General features: G+C 40.8%; 21 non-coding genes across 21 annotated transcripts; all 21 read left to right on the top strand.

The window, feature by feature from the left end:
- Positions 1-1,432: 1,432 nt before the first annotated feature.
- Positions 1,433-1,505, top strand: TRNAK-UUU (transfer RNA lysine (anticodon UUU)). The gene has a single exon. It is a non-coding gene; the product is annotated as a tRNA-Lys (tRNA).
- A 767-nt stretch (positions 1,506-2,272) lies between these two features.
- TRNAK-UUU (transfer RNA lysine (anticodon UUU)) lies at positions 2,273-2,345 on the top strand. Its single transcript has one exon. It is a non-coding gene; the product is annotated as a tRNA-Lys (tRNA).
- Positions 2,346-3,113: 768 nt separating this feature from the next.
- TRNAK-UUU (transfer RNA lysine (anticodon UUU)) lies at positions 3,114-3,186 on the top strand. Its single transcript has one exon. It is a non-coding gene; the product is annotated as a tRNA-Lys (tRNA).
- Positions 3,187-3,954: 768 nt separating this feature from the next.
- On the top strand, positions 3,955-4,027 carry TRNAK-UUU (transfer RNA lysine (anticodon UUU)). The gene has a single exon. It is a non-coding gene; the product is annotated as a tRNA-Lys (tRNA).
- Positions 4,028-4,796: 769 nt separating this feature from the next.
- Positions 4,797-4,869, top strand: TRNAK-UUU (transfer RNA lysine (anticodon UUU)). Its single transcript has one exon. It is a non-coding gene; the product is annotated as a tRNA-Lys (tRNA).
- A 766-nt stretch (positions 4,870-5,635) lies between these two features.
- TRNAK-UUU (transfer RNA lysine (anticodon UUU)) lies at positions 5,636-5,708 on the top strand. Its single transcript has one exon. It is a non-coding gene; the product is annotated as a tRNA-Lys (tRNA).
- A 768-nt stretch (positions 5,709-6,476) lies between these two features.
- Positions 6,477-6,549, top strand: TRNAK-UUU (transfer RNA lysine (anticodon UUU)). The gene has a single exon. It is a non-coding gene; the product is annotated as a tRNA-Lys (tRNA).
- A 768-nt stretch (positions 6,550-7,317) lies between these two features.
- Positions 7,318-7,390, top strand: TRNAK-UUU (transfer RNA lysine (anticodon UUU)). The gene has a single exon. It is a non-coding gene; the product is annotated as a tRNA-Lys (tRNA).
- A 1,609-nt stretch (positions 7,391-8,999) lies between these two features.
- TRNAK-UUU (transfer RNA lysine (anticodon UUU)) lies at positions 9,000-9,072 on the top strand. The gene has a single exon. It is a non-coding gene; the product is annotated as a tRNA-Lys (tRNA).
- Positions 9,073-9,841: 769 nt separating this feature from the next.
- Positions 9,842-9,914, top strand: TRNAK-UUU (transfer RNA lysine (anticodon UUU)). The gene has a single exon. It is a non-coding gene; the product is annotated as a tRNA-Lys (tRNA).
- A 769-nt stretch (positions 9,915-10,683) lies between these two features.
- TRNAK-UUU (transfer RNA lysine (anticodon UUU)) lies at positions 10,684-10,756 on the top strand. Its single transcript has one exon. It is a non-coding gene; the product is annotated as a tRNA-Lys (tRNA).
- Positions 10,757-11,524: 768 nt separating this feature from the next.
- TRNAK-UUU (transfer RNA lysine (anticodon UUU)) lies at positions 11,525-11,597 on the top strand. Its single transcript has one exon. It is a non-coding gene; the product is annotated as a tRNA-Lys (tRNA).
- Positions 11,598-12,364: 767 nt separating this feature from the next.
- TRNAK-UUU (transfer RNA lysine (anticodon UUU)) lies at positions 12,365-12,437 on the top strand. The gene has a single exon. It is a non-coding gene; the product is annotated as a tRNA-Lys (tRNA).
- A 768-nt stretch (positions 12,438-13,205) lies between these two features.
- On the top strand, positions 13,206-13,278 carry TRNAK-UUU (transfer RNA lysine (anticodon UUU)). The gene has a single exon. It is a non-coding gene; the product is annotated as a tRNA-Lys (tRNA).
- A 767-nt stretch (positions 13,279-14,045) lies between these two features.
- TRNAK-UUU (transfer RNA lysine (anticodon UUU)) lies at positions 14,046-14,118 on the top strand. The gene has a single exon. It is a non-coding gene; the product is annotated as a tRNA-Lys (tRNA).
- A 769-nt stretch (positions 14,119-14,887) lies between these two features.
- Positions 14,888-14,960, top strand: TRNAK-UUU (transfer RNA lysine (anticodon UUU)). The gene has a single exon. It is a non-coding gene; the product is annotated as a tRNA-Lys (tRNA).
- A 768-nt stretch (positions 14,961-15,728) lies between these two features.
- Positions 15,729-15,801, top strand: TRNAK-UUU (transfer RNA lysine (anticodon UUU)). Its single transcript has one exon. It is a non-coding gene; the product is annotated as a tRNA-Lys (tRNA).
- A 1,610-nt stretch (positions 15,802-17,411) lies between these two features.
- TRNAK-UUU (transfer RNA lysine (anticodon UUU)) lies at positions 17,412-17,484 on the top strand. Its single transcript has one exon. It is a non-coding gene; the product is annotated as a tRNA-Lys (tRNA).
- Positions 17,485-18,250: 766 nt separating this feature from the next.
- On the top strand, positions 18,251-18,323 carry TRNAK-UUU (transfer RNA lysine (anticodon UUU)). Its single transcript has one exon. It is a non-coding gene; the product is annotated as a tRNA-Lys (tRNA).
- A 768-nt stretch (positions 18,324-19,091) lies between these two features.
- Positions 19,092-19,164, top strand: TRNAK-UUU (transfer RNA lysine (anticodon UUU)). Its single transcript has one exon. It is a non-coding gene; the product is annotated as a tRNA-Lys (tRNA).
- Positions 19,165-19,932: 768 nt separating this feature from the next.
- Positions 19,933-20,005, top strand: TRNAK-UUU (transfer RNA lysine (anticodon UUU)). Its single transcript has one exon. It is a non-coding gene; the product is annotated as a tRNA-Lys (tRNA).
- Positions 20,006-20,048: the final 43 nt, after the last annotated feature.

The raw sequence follows: 20,048 nt of genomic DNA, 5'->3' as shown, positions 1-20,048 counted from the left end.
ACAATCTTTGTACAAAGTTTTAATATTGGGGAGACAGATTGGTCGAAAAAAAAGCAGAGAGGGGCTGTTGAGATTCGAACTCAGGATCTCCTGTTTACTAGACAGGCGCTTTAACCAACTAAGCCACAGCACCTCTTTTGCATCTGATCTCCTTTCCTTCCTCATGTAATCATTTAGAAGTGAAATCCACTTTTTTTAAGGCTGGGCTTCTGTTGCAATATAACTTTACAAAATGTTTTCCAATTGACTGAAACTCCATTGCACAAAACGAGCATGTCATTAATCGTTGATTTAGAGTGGACTGCATTGCCCAGTGTGTGTATTGAGGAGCACATGTTCGCCTTTACTGGGGAGCAATTTTGCACTCATGAATGTGGCAAAACATTCAAATCCGTAAGTGGGTGAACATTAAAGTCCTAGATGCTGCAAATCTCTATATCTGGATACGGAATGACTGAAAAAAGTTATGTCTCCAGTGTCAAAATGTGTGCAATGCACTAGTAATTCATTTCCTTTATTGACCAGTGAGGTAGCCATGTATGGAGGTGCTGTAGAGTGAAAATCAAGTTTCAAATGGGCAGTGATCCCTGTGCCTGGATAACTCAGTCGGTAGAGCATCAGACTTTTAATCTGAGGGTCCAGGGTTCAAGTCCCTGTTCAGGCGTATCTTTGCTTCTTTTACAAAAAATTTAGCAGGAAATATGAATTGCTCATTCTAATATGTGCTATTTCTGATGGCATCGCAACCTTGGGCAATATGACTCTAAGGTAGTGGAGTCCAGAGTTCTTGGATGCTTTGCCAACATTTCAAGCCTGACTGTGCTTCTAAATAGCATGAAACAGCAATCTTTGTACAAAGTTTTAATATTGGGGAGACAGATTGGTCGAAAAAAAAGCAGACAGGCGCTGCTGAGATTCGAACTCAGGATCTCCTGTTTACTAGACAGGCGCTTTAACCAACTAAGCCACAGCACCTTTTTTGCATCTGGTCTCCTTTCCTTCCTCATGTAATCAATCAGAAGTGAAATCCACTTTTTTAAGGCTGGGCTTCTGTTGCAATATAACTTTTCAAAATGTTTTCCAATTGACTGAAACTCCATTGCACAAAACGAGCATGTCATTAATCGTCGATTTAGAGTGGACTGCATTGCCCAGTGTGTGCATTGAGGAGCACATGTTCGTCTTTACTGGGGAGCAAGTTTGCACTCATGAATGTGGCAAAACATTCAAATCCGTAAGTGGGTGAACATTAAAGTCCTAGATGCTGCAAATCTCTATATCTGGATACGGAATGACTGAAAAAAGTTATGTCTCCAGTGTCAAAATGTGTGTAATGCACTAGTAATTCATTTCCTTTATTGACCAGTGAGGTAGCCATGTATGGAGGTGCTGTAGAGTGAAAATCAAGTTTCAAATGGGCAGTGATCCCTGTGCCTGGATAGCTCAGTCGGTAGAGCATCAGACTTTTAATCTGAGGGTCCAGGGTTCAAGTCCCTGTTCAGGCGTACCTTTGCTTCTTTTACAAAAAATTAAGCAGGAAATATGAATTGCTCATTCTAATATGTGCTATTTCTGATGGCATCGCAACCTTGGGCAATATGACTCTAAGGTAGTGGAGTCCAGAGTTCTTGGATGCTTTGCCAACATATCAAGCCTGACTGTGCTTCTAAATAGCATGAAATAGCAATCTTTGTACAAAGTTTTAATATTGGGGAGACAGATTGGTCGAAAAAAAGCAGACAGGCGCTGCTGAGATTCGAACTCAGGATCTCCTGTTTACTAGACAGGCGCTTTAACCAACTAAGCCACAGCACCTTTTTTGCATCTGGTCTCCTTTCCTTCCTCATGTAATCATTTAGAAGTGAAATCCACTTTTTTAAGGCTGGGCTTCTGTTGCAATATAACTTTTCAAAATGTTTTCCAATTGACTGAAACTCCATTGCACAAAACGAGCATGTCATTAATCATCGATTTAGAGTGGACTGCATTGCCCAGTGTGTGCATTGAGGAGCACATGTTCGTCTTTACTGGGGAGCAAGTTTGCACTCATTAATGTGGCAAAACATTCAAATCCGTAAGTGGGTGAACATTAAAGTCCTAGATGCTGCAAATCTCTATATCTGGATACGGAATGACTGAAAAAAGTTATGTCTCCAGTGTCAAAATGTGTGTAATGCACTAGTAATTCATTTCCTTTATTGACCAGTGAGGTAGCCATGTATGGAGGTGCTGTAGAGTGAAAATCAAGTTTCAAATGGGCAGTGATCCCCGTGCCTGGATAGCTCAGTTGGTAGAGCATCAGACTTTTAATCTGAGGGTCCAGGGTTCAAGTCCCTGTTCAGGCGTATCTTTGCTTCTTTTACAAAAAATTTAGCAGGAAATATGAATTGCTCATTCTAATATGTGCTATTTCTGATGGCATCGCAACCTTGGGCAATATGATTCTAAGGTAGTGGAGTCCAGAGTTCTTGGATGCTTTGCCAACATTTCAAGCCTGACTGTGCTTCTAAATAGCATGAAATAGCAATCTTTGTACAAAGTTTTAATATTGGGGAGACAGATTGGTCGAAAAAAAAGCAGACAGGCGCTGCTGAGATTCGAACTCAGGATCTCCTGTTTACTAGACAGGCGCTTTAACCAACTAAGCCACAGCACCTTTTTTGCATCTGGTCTCCTTTCCTTCCTCATGTAATCATTTAGAAGTGAAATCCACTTTTTTAAGGCTGGGCTTCTGTTGCAATATAACTTTTCAAAATGTTTTCCAATTGACTGAAACTCCATTGCACAAAACGAGCATGTCATTAATCGTCGATTTAGAGTGGACTGCATTGCCCAGTGTGTGCATTGAGGAGCACATGTTCGTCTTTACTGGGGAGCAAGTTTGCACTCATGAATGTGGCAAAACATTCAAATCCGTTAGTGGGTGAACATTAAAGTCCTAGATGCTGCAAATCTCTATATCTGGATACGGAATGACTGAAAAAAGTTATGTCTCCAGTGTCAAAATGTGTGTAATGCACTAGTAATTCATTTCCTTTATTGACCAGTGAGGTAGCCATGTATGGAGGTGCTGTAGAGTGAAAATCAAGTTTCAAATGGGCAGTGATCCTTGTGCCTGGATAGCTCAGTCGGTAGAGCATCAGACTTTTAATCTGAGGGTCCAGGGTTCAAGTCCCTGTTCAGGCGTACCTTTGCTTCTTTTACAAAAAATTAAGCAGGAAATATGAATTGCTCATTCTAATATGTGCTATTTCTGATGGCATCGCAACCTTGGGCAATATGACTCTAAGGTAGTGGAGTCCAGAGTTCTTGGATGCTTTGTCAACATTTCAAGCCTGACTGTGCTTCTAAATAGCATGAAACAGCAATCTTTGTACAAAGTTTTAATATTGGGGAGACAGATTGGTCGAAAAAAAAGCAGACAGGCGCTGCTGAGATTCGAACTCAGGATCTCCTGTTTACTAGACAGGCGCTTTAACCAACTAAGCCACAGCACCTTTTTTGCATCTGGTCTCCTTTCCTTCCTCATGTAATCATTTAGAAGCGAAATCCACTTTTTTAAGGCTGGGCTTCTGTTGCAATATAACTTTTCAAAATGTTTTCCAATTGACTGAAACTCCATTGCACAAAACGAGCATGTCATTAATCGTCGATTTAGAGTGGACTGCATTGCCCAGTGTGTGCATTGAGGAGCACATGTTCGTCTTTACTGGGGAGCAAGTTTGCACTCATGAATGTGGCAAAACATTCAAATCCGTAAGTGGGTGAACATTAAAGTCCTAGATGCTGCAAATCTCTATATCTGGATACGGAATGACTGAAAAAAGTTATGTCTCCAGTGTCAAAATGTGTGTAATGCACTAGTAATTCATTTCCTTTATTGACCAGTGAGGTAGCCATGTATGGAGGTGCTGTAGAGTGAAAATCAAGTTTCAAATGGACAGTGATCCCTGTGCCTGGATAGCTCAGTCGGTAGAGCATCAGACTTTTAATCTGAGGGTCCAGGGTTCAAGTCCCTGTTCAGGCGTATCTTTGCTTCTTTTACAAAAAATTTAGCAGGAAATATGAATTGCTCATTCTAATATGTGCTATTTCTGATGGCATCGCAACCTTGGGCAATATGACTCTAAGGTAGTGGAGTCCAGAATTCTTGGATGCTTTGCCAACATTTCAAGCCTGACTGTGCTTCTAAATAGCATGAAATAACAATCTTTGTACAAAGTTTTAATATTGGGGAGACAGATTGGTCGAAAAAAAAGCAGACAGGCGCTGCTGAGATTCGAACTCAGGATCTCCTGTTTACTAGACAGGCGCTTTAACCAACTAAGCCACAGCACCTCTTTTGCATCTGATCTCCTTTCCTTCCTCATGTAATCATTTAGAAGTGAAATCCACTTTTTTTAAGGCTGGGCTTCTGTTGCAATATAACTTTACAAAATGTTTTCCAATTGACTGAAACTCCATTGCACAAAACGAGCATGTCATTAATCGTTGATTTAGAGTGGACTGCATTGCCCAGTGTGTGTATTGGGGAGCACATGTTCGCCTTTACTGGGGAGCAATTTTGCACTCATGAATGTGGCAAAACATTCAAATCCGTAAGTGGGTGAACATTAAAGTCCTAGATGCTGCAAATCTCTATATCTGGATACGGAATGACTGAAAAAAGTTATGTCTCCAGTGTCAAAATGTGTGTAATGCACTAGTAATTCATTTCCTTTATTGACCAGTGAGGTAGCCATGTATGGAGGTGCTGTAGAGTGAAAATCAAGTTTCAAATGGGCAGTGATCCCTGTGCCTGGATAGCTCAGTCGGTAGAGCATCAGACTTTTAATCTGAGGGTCCAGGGTTCAAGTCCCTGTTCAGGCGTATCTTTGCTTCTTTTACAAAAAATTTAGCAGGAAATATGAATTGCTCATTCTAATATGTGCTATTTCTGATGGCATCGCAACCTTGGGAAATATGACTCTAAGGTAGTGGAGTCCAGAATTCTTGGATGCTTTGCCAACATTTCAAGCCTGACTGTGCTTCTAAATAGCATGAAATAATCTTTGTACAAAGTTTTAATATTGGGGAGACAGATTGGTCAAAAAAAAAGCAGACAGGCGCTGCTGAGATTCGAACTCAGGATCTCCAGTTTACTAGACAGGCGCTTTAACCAACTAAGCCACAGCACCTCTTTTGCATCTGATCTCCTGTCCTTCCTCATGTAATCATTTAGAAGTGAAATCCACTTTTTTTAAGGCTGGGCTTCTGTTGCAATATAACTTTACAAAATGTTTTCCAATTGACTGAAACTCCATTGCACAAAACGAGCATGTCATTAATCGTTGATTTAGAGTGGACTGCATTGCCCAGTGTGTGTATTGAGGAGCACATGTTCGCCTTTACTGGGGAGCAATTTTGCACTCATGAATGTGGCAAAACATTCAAATCCGTAAGTGGGTGAACATTAAAGTCCTAGATGCTGCAAATCTCTATATCTGGATACGGAATGACTGAAAAAAGTTATGTCTCCAGTGTCAAAATGTGTGTAATGCACTAGTAATTCATTTCCTTTATTGACCAGTGAGGTAGCCATGTATGGAGGTGCTGTAGAGTGAAAATCAAGTTTCAAATGGGCAGTGATCCTTGTGCCTGGATAGCTCAGTCGGTAGAGCATCAGACTTTTAATCTGAGGGTCCAGGGTTCAAGTCCCTGTTCAGGCGTACCTTTGCTTCTTTTACAAAAAATTAAGCAGGAAATATGAATTGCTCATTCTAATATGTGCTATTTCTGATGGCATCGCAACCTTGGGCAATATGATTCTAAGGTAGTGGAGTCCAGAGTTCTTGGATGCTTTGCCAACATTTCAAGCCTGACTGTGCTTCTAAATAGCATGAAATAGCAATCTTTGTACAAAGTTTTAATATTGGGGAGACAGATTGGTCGAAAAAAAAGCAGACAGGCGCTGCTGAGATTCGAACTCAGGATCTCCTGTTTACTAGACAGGCGCTTTAACCAACTAAGCCACAGCACCTTTTTTGCATCTGGTCTCCTTTCCTTCCTCATGTAATCATTTAGAAGTGAAATCCACTTTTTTAAGGCTGGGCTTCTGTTGCAATATAACTTTTCAAAATGTTTTCCAATTGACTGAAACTCCATTGCACAAAACGAGCATGTCATTAATCGTCGATTTAGAGTGGACTGCATTGCCCAGTGTGTGCATTGAGGAGCACATGTTCGTCTTTACTGGGGAGCAAGTTTGCACTCATGAATGTGGCAAAACATTCAAATCCGTAAGTGGGTGAACATTAAAGTCCTAGATGCTGCAAATCTCTATATCTGGATACGGAATGACTGAAAAAAGTTATGTCTCCAGTGTCAAAATGTGTGTAATGCACTAGTAATTCATTTCCTTTATTGACCAGTGAGGTAGCCATGTATGGAGGTGCTGTAGAGTGAAAATCAAGTTTCAAATGGGCAGTGATCCTTGTGCCTGGATAGCTCAGTCGGTAGAGCATCAGACTTTTAATCTGAGGGTCCAGGGTTCAAGTCCCTGTTCAGGCGTACCATTGCTTCTTTTACAAAAAATTAAGCAGGAAATATGAATTGCTCATTCTAATATGTGCTATTTCTGATGGCATCGCAACCTTGGGCAATATGATTCTAAGGTAGTGGAGTCCAGAGTTCTTGGATGCTTTGCCAACATTTCAAGCCTGACTGTGCTTCTAAATAGCATGAAATAGCAATCTTTGTACAAAGTTTTAATATTGGGGAGACAGATTGGTCGAAAAAAAAGCAGACAGGCGCTGCTGAGATTCGAACTCAGGATCTCCTGTTTACTAGACAGGCGCTTTAACCAACTAAGCCACAGCACCTTTTTTGCATCTGGTCTCCTTTCCTTCCTCATGTAATCATTTAGAAGTGAAATCCACTTTTTTAAGGCTGGGCTTCTGTTGCAATATAACTTTTCAAAATGTTTTCCAATTGACTGAAACTCCATTGCACAAAACGAGCATGTCATTAATCGTCGATTTAGAGTGGACTGCATTGCCCAGTGTGTGCATTGAGGAGCACATGTTCGTCTTTACTGGGGAGCAAGTTTGCACTCATGAATGTGGCAAAACATTCAAATCCGTAAGTGGGTGAACATTAAAGTCCTAGATGCTGCAAATCTCTATATCTGGATACGGAATGACTGAAAAAAGTTATGTCTCCAGTGTCAAAATGTGTGTAATGCACTAGTAATTCATTTCCTTTATTGACCAGTGAGGTAGCCATGTATGGAGGTGCTGTAGAGTGAAAATCAAGTTTCAAATGAGCAGTGATCCTTGTGCCTGGATAGCTCAGTCGGTAGAGCATCAGACTTTTAATCTGAGGGTCCAGGGTTCAAGTCCCTGTTCAGGCGTACCATTGCTTCTTTTACAAAAAATTAAGCAGGAAATATGAATTGCTCATTCTAATATGTGCTATTTCTGATGGCATCGCAACCTTGGGCAATATGACTCTAAGGTAGTGGAGTCCAGAGTTCTTGGATGCTTTGCCAACATTTCAAGCCTGACAGTGCTTCTAAATAGCATGAAACAGCAATCTTTGTACAAAGTTTTAATATTGGGGAGACAGATTGGTCGAAAAAAAAGCAGACAGGCGCTGATGAGATTCGAACTCAGGATCTCCTGTTTACTAGACAGGCGCTTTAACCAACTAAGCCACAGCACCTTATTTGCATCTGGTCTCCTTTCCTTCCTCATGTAATCATTTAGAAGTGAAATCCACTTTTTTAAGGCTGGGCTTCTGTTGCAATATAACTTTTCAAAATGTTTTCCAATTGACTGAAACTCCATTGCACAAAACGAGCATGTCATTAATCGTCGATTTAGAGTGGACTGCATTGCCCAGTGTGTGCATTGAGAAGCACATGTTCGTCTTTACTGGGGAGCAAGTTTGCACTCATGAATGTGGCAAAACATTCAAATCCGTAAGTGGGTGAACATTAAAGTCCTAGATGCTGCAAATCTCTATATCTGGATACGGAATGACTGAAAAAAGTTATGTCTCCAGTGTCAAAATGTGTGTAATGCACTAGTAATTCATTTCCTTTATTGACCAGTGAGGTAGCCATGTATGGAGGTGCTGTAGAGTGAAAATCAAGTTTCAAATGGGCAGTGATCCCTGTACCTGGATAGCTCAGTCGGTAGAGCATCAGACTTTTAATCTGAGGGTCCAGGGTTCAAGTCCCTGTTCAGGCGTACCTTTGCTTCTTTTACAAAAAATTAAGCAGGAAATATGAATTGCTCATTCTAATATGTGCTATTTCTGATGGCATCGCAACCTTGGGCAATATGACTCTAAGGTAGTGGAGTCCAGAGTTCTTGGATGCTTTGCCAACATTTCAAGCCTCACTGTGCTTCTAAATAGCATGAAATAGCAATCTTTGTACAAAGTTTTAATATTGGGGAGACAGATTGGTCGAAAAAAAAGCAGACAGGCGCTGCTGAGATTCGAACTCAGGATCTCCTGTTTACTAGACAGGCGCTTTAACCAACTAAGCCACAGCACCCTTTTTGCATCTGGTCTCCTTTCCTTCCTCATGTAATCATTTAGAAGTGAAATCCACTTTTTTAAGGCTGGGCTTCTGTTGCAATATAACTTTTCAAAATGTTTTCCAATTGACTGAAACTCCATTGCACAAAACGAGCATGTCATTAATCGTCGATTTAGAGTGGACTGCATTGCCCAGTGTGTGCATTGAGGAGCACATGTTCGTCTTTACTGGGGAGCAAGTTTGCACTCATGAATGTGGCAAAACATTCAAATCCGTAAGTGGGTGAACATTAAAGTCCTAGATGCTGCAAATCTCTATATCTGGATACGGAATGACTGAAAAAAGTTATGTCTCCAGTGTCAAAATGTGTGTAATGCACTAGTAATTCATTTCCTTTATTGACCAGTGAGGTAGCCATGTATGGAGGTGCTGTAGAGTGAAAATCAAGTTTCAAATAGGCAGTGATCCCTGTGCCTGGATAGCTCAGTCGGTAGAGCATCAGACTTTTAATCTGAGGGTCCAGGGTTCAAGTCCCTGTTCAGGCGTATCTTTGCTTCTTTTACAAAAAATTTAGCAGGAAATATGAATTGCTCATTCTAATATGTGCTATTTCTGATGGCATCGCAACCTTGGGCAATATGACTCTAAGGTAGTGGAGTCCAGAATTCTTGGATGCTTTGCCAACATTTCAAGCCTGACTGTGCTTCTAAATAGCATGAAATAACAATCTTTGTACAAAGTTTTAATATTGGGGAGACAGATTGGTCGAAAAAAAAGCAGAGAGGGGCTGTTGAGATTCGAACTCAGGATCTCCTGTTTACTAGACAGGCGCTTTAACCAACTAAGCCACAGCACCTCTTTTGCATCTGATCTCCTTTCCTTCCTCATGTAATCATTTAGAAGTGAAATCCACTTTTTTTAAGGCTGGGCTTCTGTTGCAATATAACTTTATAAAATGTTTTCCAATTGACTGAAACTCCATTGCACAAAACGAGCATGTCATTAATCGTTGATTTAGAGTGGACTGCATTGCCCAGTGTGTGTATTGAGGAGCACATGTTCGCCTTTACTGGGGAGCAATTTTGCACTCATGAATGTGGCAAAACATTCAAATCCGTAAGTGGGTGAACATTAAAGTCCTAGATGCTGCAAATCTCTATATCTGGATACGGAATGACTGAAAAAAGTTATGTCTCCAGTGTCAAAATGTGTGCAATGCACTAGTAATTCATTTCCTTTATTGACCAGTGAGGTAGCCATGTATGGAGGTGCTGTAGAGTGAAAATCAAGTTTCAAATAGGCAGTGATCCCTGTGCCTGGATAGCTCAGTCGGTAGAGCATCAGACTTTTAATCTGAGGGTCCAGGGTTCAAGTCCCTGTTCAGGCGTATCTTTGCTTCTTTTACAAAAAATTTAGCAGGAAATATGAATTGCTCATTCTAATATGTGCTATTTCTGATGGCATCGCAACCTTGGGCAATATGACTCTAAGGTAGTGGAGTCCAGAATTCTTGGATGCTTTGCCAACATTTCAAGCCTGACTGTGCTTCTAAATAGCATGAAATAACAATCTTTGTACAAAGTTTTAATATTGGGGAGACAGATTGGTCGAAAAAAAAGCAGAGAGGGGCTGTTGAGATTCGAACTCAGGATCTCCTGTTTACTAGACAGGCGCTTTAACCAACTAAGCCACAGCACCTCTTTTGCATCTGATCTCCTTTCCTTCCTCATGTAATCATTTAGAAGTGAAATCCACTTTTTTTAAGGCTGGGCTTCTGTTGCAATATAACTTTACAAAATGTTTTCCAATTGACTGAAACTCCATTGCACAAAACGAGCATGTCATTAATCGTTGATTTAGAGTGGACTGCATTGCCCAGTGTGTGTATTGAGGAGCACATGTTCGCCTTTACTGGGGAGCAATTTTGCACTCATGAATGTGGCAAAACATTCAAATCCGTAAGTGGGTGAACATTAAAGTCCTAGATGCTGCAAATCTCTATATCTGGATACGGAATGACTGAAAAAAGTTATGTCTCCAGTGTCAAAATGTGTGCAATGCACTAGTAATTCATTTCCTTTATTGACCAGTGAGGTAGCCATGTATGGAGGTGCTGTAGAGTGAAAATCAAGTTTCAAATGGGCAGTGATCCCTGTGCCTGGATAGCTCAGTCGGTAGAGCATCAGACTTTTAATCTGAGGGTCCAGGGTTCAAGTCCCTGTTCAGGCGTATCTTTGCTTCTTTTACAAAAAATTTAGCAGGAAATATGAATTGCTCATTCTAATATGTGCTATTTCTGATGGCATCGCAACCTTGGGCAATATGACTCTAAGGTAGTGGAGTCCAGAGTTCTTGGATGCTTTGCCAACATTTCAAGCCTGACTGTGCTTCTAAATAGCATGAAACAGCAATCTTTGTACAAAGTTTTAATATTGGGGAGACAGATTGGTCGAAAAAAAAGCAGACAGGCGCTGCTGAGATTCGAACTCAGGATCTCCTGTTTACTAGACAGGCGCTTTAACCAACTAAGCCACAGCACCTTTTTTGCATCTGGTCTCCTTTCCTTCCTCATGTAATCAATCAGAAGTGAAATCCACTTTTTTAAGGCTGGGCTTCTGTTGCAATATAACTTTTCAAAATGTTTTCCAATTGACTGAAACTCCATTGCACAAAACGAGCATGTCATTAATCGTCGATTTAGAGTGGACTGCATTGCCCAGTGTGTGCATTGAGGAGCACATGTTCGTCTTTACTGGGGAGCAAGTTTGCACTCATGAATGTGGCAAAACATTCAAATCCGTAAGTGGGTGAACATTAAAGTCCTAGATGCTGCAAATCTCTATATCTGGATACGGAATGACTGAAAAAAGTTATGTCTCCAGTGTCAAAATGTGTGTAATGCACTAGTAATTCATTTCCTTTATTGACCAGTGAGGTAGCCATGTATGGAGGTGCTGTAGAGTGAAAATCAAGTTTCAAATGGGCAGTGATCCCTGTGCCTGGATAGCTCAGTCGGTAGAGCATCAGACTTTTAATCTGAGGGTCCAGGGTTCAAGTCCCTGTTCAGGCGTACCTTTGCTTCTTTTACAAAAAATTAAGCAGGAAATATGAATTGCTCATTCTAATATGTGCTATTTCTGATGGCATCGCAACCTTGGGCAATATGACTCTAAGGTAGTGGAGTCCAGAGTTCTTGGATGCTTTGCCAACATATCAAGCCTGACTGTGCTTCTAAATAGCATGAAATAGCAATCTTTGTACAAAGTTTTAATATTGGGGAGACAGATTGGTCGAAAAAAAGCAGACAGGCGCTGCTGAGATTCGAACTCAGGATCTCCTGTTTACTAGACAGGCGCTTTAACCAACTAAGCCACAGCACCTTTTTTGCATCTGGTCTCCTTTCCTTCCTCATGTAATCATTTAGAAGTGAAATCCACTTTTTTAAGGCTGGGCTTCTGTTGCAATATAACTTTTCAAAATGTTTTCCAATTGACTGAAACTCCATTGCACAAAACGAGCATGTCATTAATCGTCGATTTAGAGTGGACTGCATTGCCCAGTGTGTGCATTGAGGAGCACATGTTCGTCTTTACTGGGGAGCAAGTTTGCACTCATTAATGTGGCAAAACATTCAAATCCGTAAGTGGGTGAACATTAAAGTCCTAGATGCTGCAAATCTCTATATCTGGATACGGAATGACTGAAAAAAGTTATGTCTCCAGTGTCAAAATGTGTGTAATGCACTAGTAATTCATTTCCTTTATTGACCAGTGAGGTAGCCATGTATGGAGGTGCTGTAGAGTGAAAATCAAGTTTCAAATGGGCAGTGATCCCCGTGCCTGGATAGCTCAGTTGGTAGAGCATCAGACTTTTAATCTGAGGGTCCAGGGTTCAAGTCCCTGTTCAGGCGTATCTTTGCTTCTTTTACAAAAAATTTAGCAGGAAATATGAATTGCTCATTCTAATATGTGCTATTTCTGATGGCATCGCAACCTTGGGCAATATGACTCTAAGGTAGTGGAGTCCAGAATTCTTGGATGCTTTGCCAACATTTCAAGCCTGACTGTGCTTCTAAATAGCATGAAATAACAATCTTTGTACAAAGTTTTAATATTGGGGAGACAGATTGGTCGAAAAAAAAGCAGACAGGCGCTGCTGAGATTCGAACTCAGGATCTCCAGTTTACTAGACAGGCGCTTTAACCAACTAAGCCACAGCACCTCTTTTGCATCTGATCTCCTGTCCTTCCTCATGTAATCATTTAGAAGTGAAATCCACTTTTTTTAAGGCTGGGCTTCTGTTGCAATATAACTTTACAAAATGTTTTCCAATTGACTGAAACTCCATTGCACAAAACGAGCATGTCATTAATCGTCGATTTAGAGTGGACTGCATTGCCCAGTGTGTGCATTGAGGAGCACATGTTCGCCTTTACTGGGGAGCAATTTTGCACTCATGAATGTGGCAAAACATTCAAATCCGTAAGTGGGTGAACATTAAAGTCCTAGATGCTGCAAATCTCTATATCTGGATACGGAATGACTGAAAAAAGTTATGTCTCCAGTGTCAAAATGTGTGTAATGCACTAGTAATTCATTTCCTTTATTGACCAGTGAGGTAGCCATGTATGGAGGTGCTGTAGAGTGAAAATCAAGTTTCAAATGGCAGTGATCCATCTGCCTGGATAGCTCAGTCGGTAGAGCATCAGACTTTTAATCTGAGGGTCCAGGGTTCAAGTCCCTGTTCAGGCGTACCTTTGCTTCTTTTACAAAAAATTAAGCAGGAAATATGAATTGCTCATTCTAATATGTGCTATTTCTGATGGCATCGCAACCTTGGGCAATATGACTCTAAGGTAGTGGAGTCCAGAGTTCTTGGATGCTTTGCCAACATATCAAGCCTGACTGTGCTTCTAAATAGCATGAAATAGCAATCTTTGTACAAAGTTTTAATATTGGGGAGACAGATTGGTCGAAAAAAAGCAGACAGGCGCTGCTGAGATTCGAACTCAGGATCTCCTGTTTACTAGACAGGCGCTTTAACCAACTAAGCCACAGCACCTTTTTTGCATCTGGTCTCCTTTCCTTCCTCATGTAATCATTTAGAAGTGAAATCCACTTTTTTAAGGCTGGACTTCTGTTGCAATATAACTTTTCAAAATGTTTTCCAATTGACTGAAACTCCATTGCACAAAACGAGCATGTCATTAATCGTCGATTTAGAGTGGACTGCATTGCCCAGTGTGTGCATTGAGGAGCACATGTTCGTCTTTACTGGGGAGCAAGTTTGCACTCATGAATGTGGCAAAACATTCAAATCCGTAAGTGGGTGAACATTAAAGTCCTAGATGCTGCAAATCTCTATATCTGGATACGTAATGACTGAAAAAAGTTATGTCTCCAGTGTCAAAATGTGTGTAATGCACTAGTAATTCATTTCCTTTATTGACCAGTGAGGTAGCCATGTATGGAGGTGCTGTAGAGTGAAAATCAAGTTTCAAATGGGCAGTGATCCCTGTGCCTGGATAGCTCAGTCGGTAGAGCATCAGACTTTTAATCTGAGGGTCCAGGGTTCAAGTCCCTGTTCAGGCGTATCTTTGCTTCTTTTACAAAAAATTTAGCAGGAAATATGAATTGCTCATTCTAATATGTGCTATTTCTGATGGCATCGCAACCTTGGGCAATATGACTCTAAGGTAGTGGAGTCCAGAATTCTTGGATGCTTTGCCAACATTTCAAGCCTGACTGTGCTTCTAAATAGCATGAAATAACAATCTTTGTACAAAGTTTTAATATTGGGGAGACAGATTGGTCGAAAAAAAAGCAGACAGGCGCTGCTGAGATTCAAACTCAGGATCTCCAGTTTACTAGACAGGCGCTTTAACCAACTAAGCCACAAAACCTCTTTGGCATCTGATCTCCTGTCCTTCCTCATGTAATCATTTAGAAGTGAAATCCACTTTTTTTAAGGCTGGGCTTCTGTTGCAATATAACTTTACAAAATGTTTTCCAATTGACTGAAACTCCAATGCACAAAACGAGCATGTCATTAATCGTTGATTTAGAGTGGACTTCATTGCCCAGTGTGTGTATTGAGGAGCACATGTTCGCCTTTACTGGGGAGCAATTTTGCACTCATGAATGTGGCAAAACATTCAAATCCGTAAGTGGGTGAACATTAAAGTCCTAGATGCTGCAAATCTCTATATCTGGATACGGAATGACTGAAAAAAGTTATGTCTCCAGTGTCAAAATGTGTGTAATGCACTAGTAATTCATTTCCTTTATTGACCAGTGAGGTAGCCATGTATGGAGGTGCTGTAGAGTGAAAATCAAGTTTCAAATGGGCAGTGATCCTTGTGCCTGGATAGCTCAGTCGGTAGAGCATCAGACTTTTAATCTGAGGGTCCAGGGTTCAAGTCCCTGTTCAGGCGTACCTTTGCTTCTTTTACAAAAAATTAAGCAGGAAATATGAATTGCTCATTCTAATATGTGCTATTTCTGATGGCATCGCAACCTTGGGCAATATGATTCTAAGGTAGTGGAGTCCAGAGTTCTTGGATGCTTTGCCAACATTTCAAGCCTGACTGTGCTTCTAAATAGCATGAAATAGCAATCTTTGTACAAAGTTTTAATATTGGGGAGACAGATTGGTCGAAAAAAAAGCAGACAGGCGCTGCTGAGATTCGAACTCAGGATCTCCTGTTTACTAGACAGGCGCTTTAACCAACTAAGCCACAGCACCTTTTTTGCATCTGGTCTCCTTTCCTTCCTCATGTAATCATTTAGAAGTGAAATCCACTTTTTTAAGGCTGGGCTTCTGTTGCAATATAACTTTTCAAAATGTTTTCCAATTGACTGAAACTCCATTGCACAAAACGAGCATGTCATTAATCGTCGATTTAGAGTGGACTGCATTGCCCAGTGTGTGCATTGAGGAGCACATGTTCGTCTTTACTGGCGAGCAAGTTTGCACTCATGAATGTGGCAAAACATTCAAATCCGTTAGTGGGTGAACATTAAAGTCCTAGATGCTGCAAATCTCTATATCTGGATACGGAATGACTGAAAAAAGTTATGTCTCCAGTGTCAAAATGTGTGTAATGCACTAGTAATTCATTTCCTTTATTGACCAGTGAGGTAGCCATGTATGGAGGTGCTGTAGAGTGAAAATCAAGTTTCAAATGGGCAGTGATCCTTGTGCCTGGATAGCTCAGTCGGTAGAGCATCAGACTTTTAATCTGAGGGTCCAGGGTTCAAGTCCCTGTTCAGGCGTACCTTTGCTTCTTTTACAAAAAATTAAGCAGGAAATATGAATTGCTCATTCTAATATGTGCTATTTCTGATGGCATCGCAACCTTGGGCAATATGACTCTAAGGTAGTGGAGTCCAGAGTTCTTGGATGCTTTGTCAACATTTCAAGCCTGACTGTGCTTCTAAATAGCATGAAACAGCAATCTTTGTACAAAGTTTTAATATTGGGGAGACAGATTGGTCGAAAAAAAAGCAGACAGGCGCTGCTGAGATTCGAACTCAGGATCTCCTGTTTACTAGACAGGCGCTTTAACCAACTAAGCCACAGCACCTTTTTTGCATCTGGTCTCCTTTCCTTCCTCATGTAATCATTTAGAAGCGAAATCCACTTTTTTAAGGCTGGGCTTCTGTTGCAATATAACTTTTCAAAATGTTTTCCAATTGACTGAAACTCCATTGCACAAAACGAGCATGTCATTAATCGTCGATTTAGAGTGGACTGCATTGCCCAGTGTGTGCATTGAGGAGCACATGTTCGTCTTTACTGGGGAGCAAGTTTGCACTCATGAATGTGGCAAAACATTCAAATCCGTAAGTGGGTGAACATTAAAGTCCTAGATGCTGCAAATCTCTATATCTGGATACGGAATGACTGAAAAAAGTTATGTCTCCAGTGTCAAAATGTGTGTAATGCACTAGTAATTCATTTCCTTTATTGACCAGTGAGGTAGCCATGTATGGAGGTGCTGTAGAGTGAAAATCAAGTTTCAAATGGGCAGTGATCCTTGTGCCTGGATAGATCAGTCGGTAGAGCATCAGACTTTTAATCTGAGGGTCCAGGGTTCAAGTCCCTGTTCAGGCGTATCTTTGCTTCTTTTACAAAAAATTTAGCAGGAAATATGAATTGCTCATTCTAATATGTGCTATTTCTGATGGCATCGCAACCTTGGGCAATATGACTCTAAGGTAGTGGAGTCCAGAATTCTTGGATGCTTTGCCAACATTTCAAGCCTGACTGTGCTTCTAAATAGCATGAAATAACAATCTTTGTACAAAGTTTTAATATTGGGGAGACAGATTGGTCGAAAAAAAAGCAGACAGGCGCTGCTGAGATTCGAACTCAGGATCTCCTGTTTACTAGACAGGCGCTTTAACCAACTAAGCCACAGCACCTCTTTTGCATCTGATCTCCTTTCCTTCCTCATGTAATCATTTAGAAGTGAAATCCACTTTTTTTAAGGCTGGGCTTCTGTTGCAATATAACTTTACAAAATGTTTTCCAATTGACTGAAACTCCATTGCACAAAACGAGCATGTCATTAATCGTTGATTTAGAGTGGACTGCATTGCCCAGTGTGTGTATTGGGGAGCACATGTTCGCCTTTACTGGGGAGCAATTTTGCACTCATGAATGTGGCAAAACATTCAAATCCGTAAGTGGGTGAACATTAAAGTCCTAGATGCTGCAAATCTCTATATCTGGATACGGAATGACTGAAAAAAGTTATGTCTCCAGTGTCAAAATGTGTGTAATGCACTAGTAATTCATTTCCTTTATTGACCAGTGAGGTAGCCATGTATGGAGGTGCTGTAGAGTGAAAATCAAGTTTCAAATGGGCAGTGATCCCTGTGCCTGGATAGCTCAGTCGGTAGAGCATCAGACTTTTAATCTGAGGGTCCAGGGTTCAAGTCCCTGTTCAGGCGTATCTTTGCTTCTTTTACAAAAAATTTAGCAGGAAATATGAATTGCTCATTCTAATATGTGCTATTTCTGATGGCATCGCAACCTTGGGCAATATGACTCTAAGGTAGTGGAGTCCAGAATTCTTGGATGCTTTGCCAACATTTCAAGCCTGACTGTGCTTCTAAATAGCATGAAATAATCTTTGTACAAAGTTTTAATATTGGGGAGACAGATTGGTCAAAAAAAAAGCAGACAGGCGCTGCTGAGATTCGAACTCAGGATCTCCAGTTTACTAGACAGGCGCTTTAACCAACTAAGCCACAGCACCTCTTTTGCATCTGATCTCCTGTCCTTCCTCATGTAATCATTTAGAAGTGAAATCCACTTTTTTTAAGGCTGGGCTTCTGTTGCAATATAACTTTACAAAATGTTTTCCAATTGACTGAAACTCCATTGCACAAAACGAGCATGTCATTAATCGTTGATTTAGAGTGGACTGCATTGCCCAGTGTGTGTATTGAGGAGCACATGTTCGCCTTTACTGGGGAGCAATTTTGCACTCATGAATGTGGCAAAACATTCAAATCCGTAAGTGGGTGAACATTAAAGTCCTAGATGCTGCAAATCTCTATATCTGGATACGGAATGACTGAAAAAAGTTATGTCTCCAGTGTCAAAATGTGTGTAATGCACTAGTAATTCATTTCCTTTATTGACCAGTGAGGTAGCCATGTATGGAGGTGCTGTAGAGTGAAAATCAAGTTTCAAATGGGCAGTGATCCTTGTGCCTGGATAGCTCAGTCGGTAGAGCATCAGACTTTTAATCTGAGGGTCCAGGGTTCAAGTCCCTGTTCAGGCGTACCTTTGCTTCTTTTACAAAAAATTAAGCAGGAAATATGAATTGCTCATTCTAATATGTGCTATTTCTGATGGCATCGCAACCTTGGGCAATATGATTCTAAGGTAGTGGAGTCCAGAGTTCTTGGATGCTTTGCCAACATTTCAAGCCTGACTGTGCTTCTAAATAGCATGAAATAGCAATCTTTGTACAAAGTTTTAATATTGGGGAGACAGATTGGTCGAAAAAAAAGCAGACAGGCGCTGCTGAGATTCGAACTCAGGATCTCCTGTTTACTAGACAGGCGCTTTAACCAACTAAGCCACAGCACCTTTTTTGCATCTGGTCTCCTTTCCTTCCTCATGTAATCATTTAGAAGTGAAATCCACTTTTTTAAGGCTGGGCTTCTGTTGCAATATAACTTTTCAAAATGTTTTCCAATTGACTGAAACTCCATTGCACAAAACGAGCATGTCATTAATCGTCGATTTAGAGTGGACTGCATTGCCCAGTGTGTGTATTGAGGAGCACATGTTCGTCTTTACTGGGGAGCAAGTTTGCACTCATGAATGTGGCAAAACATTCAAATCCGTAAGTGGGTGAACATTAAAGTCCTAGATGCTGCAAATCTCTATATCTGGATACGGAATGACTGAAAAAAGTTATGTCTCCAGTGTCAAAATGTGTGCAATGCACTAGTAATTCATTTCCTTTATTGACCAGTGAGGTAGCCATGTATGGAGGTGCTGTAGAGTGAAAATCAAGTTTCAAATGGGCAGTGATCCCTGTGCCTGGATAGCTCAGTCGGTAGAGCATCAGACTTTTAATCTGAGGGTCCAGGGTTCAAGTCCCTGTTCAGGCGTATCTTTGCTTCTTTTACAAAAAATTTAGCAGGAAATATGAATTGCTCATTCTAATATGTGCTATTTCTGATGGCATCGCAACCTTGGGCAATATGACTCTAAGGTAGTGGAGTCCAGAGTTCTTGGATGCTTTGCCAACATTTCAAGCCTGACTGTGCTTCTAAATAGCATGAAACAGCAATCTTTGTACAAAGTTTTAATATTGGGGAGACAGATTGGTCGAAAAAAAAGCAGACAGGCGCTGCTGAGATTCGAACTCAGGATCTCCTGTTTACTAGACAGGCGCTTTAACCAACTAAGCCACAGCACCTTTTTTGCATCTGGTCTCCTTTCCTTCCTCATGTAATCAATCAGAAGTGAAATCCACTTTTTTAAGGCTGGGCTTCTGTTGCAATATAACTTTTCAAAATGTTTTCCAATTGACTGAAACTCCATTGCACAAAACGAGCATGTCATTAATCGTCGATTTAGAGTGGACTGCATTGCCCAGTGTGTGCATTGAGGAGCACATGTTCGTCTTTACTGGGGAGCAAGTTTGCACTCATGAATGTGGCAAAACATTCAAATCCGTAAGTGGGTGAACATTAAAGTCCTAGATGCTGCAAATCTCTATATCTGGATACGGAATGACTGAAAAAAGTTATGTCTCCAGTGTCAAAATGTGTGTAATGCACTAGTAATTCATTTCCTTTATTGACCAGTGAGGTAGCCATGTATGGAGGTGCTGTAGAGTGAAAATCAAGTTTCAAATGGGCAGTGATCCCTGTGCCTGGATAGCTCAGTCGGTAGAGCATCAGACTTTTAATCTGAGGGTCCAGGGTTCAAGTCCCTGTTCAGGCGTACCTTTGCTTCTTTTACAAAAAATTAAGCAGGAAATATGAAT

This window comes from Ambystoma mexicanum, unplaced genomic scaffold (genome assembly GCF_040938575.1).
Source record: "Ambystoma mexicanum isolate Mex_15411 unplaced genomic scaffold, UKY_AmexF1_1 Mex_scaf1, whole genome shotgun sequence".
Lineage (NCBI taxonomy): Eukaryota > Metazoa > Chordata > Amphibia > Caudata > Ambystomatidae > Ambystoma > Ambystoma mexicanum.
Note: the sequence above shows the minus strand (reverse complement) of the source record. Positions and strands in the feature narration are given on the sequence as shown.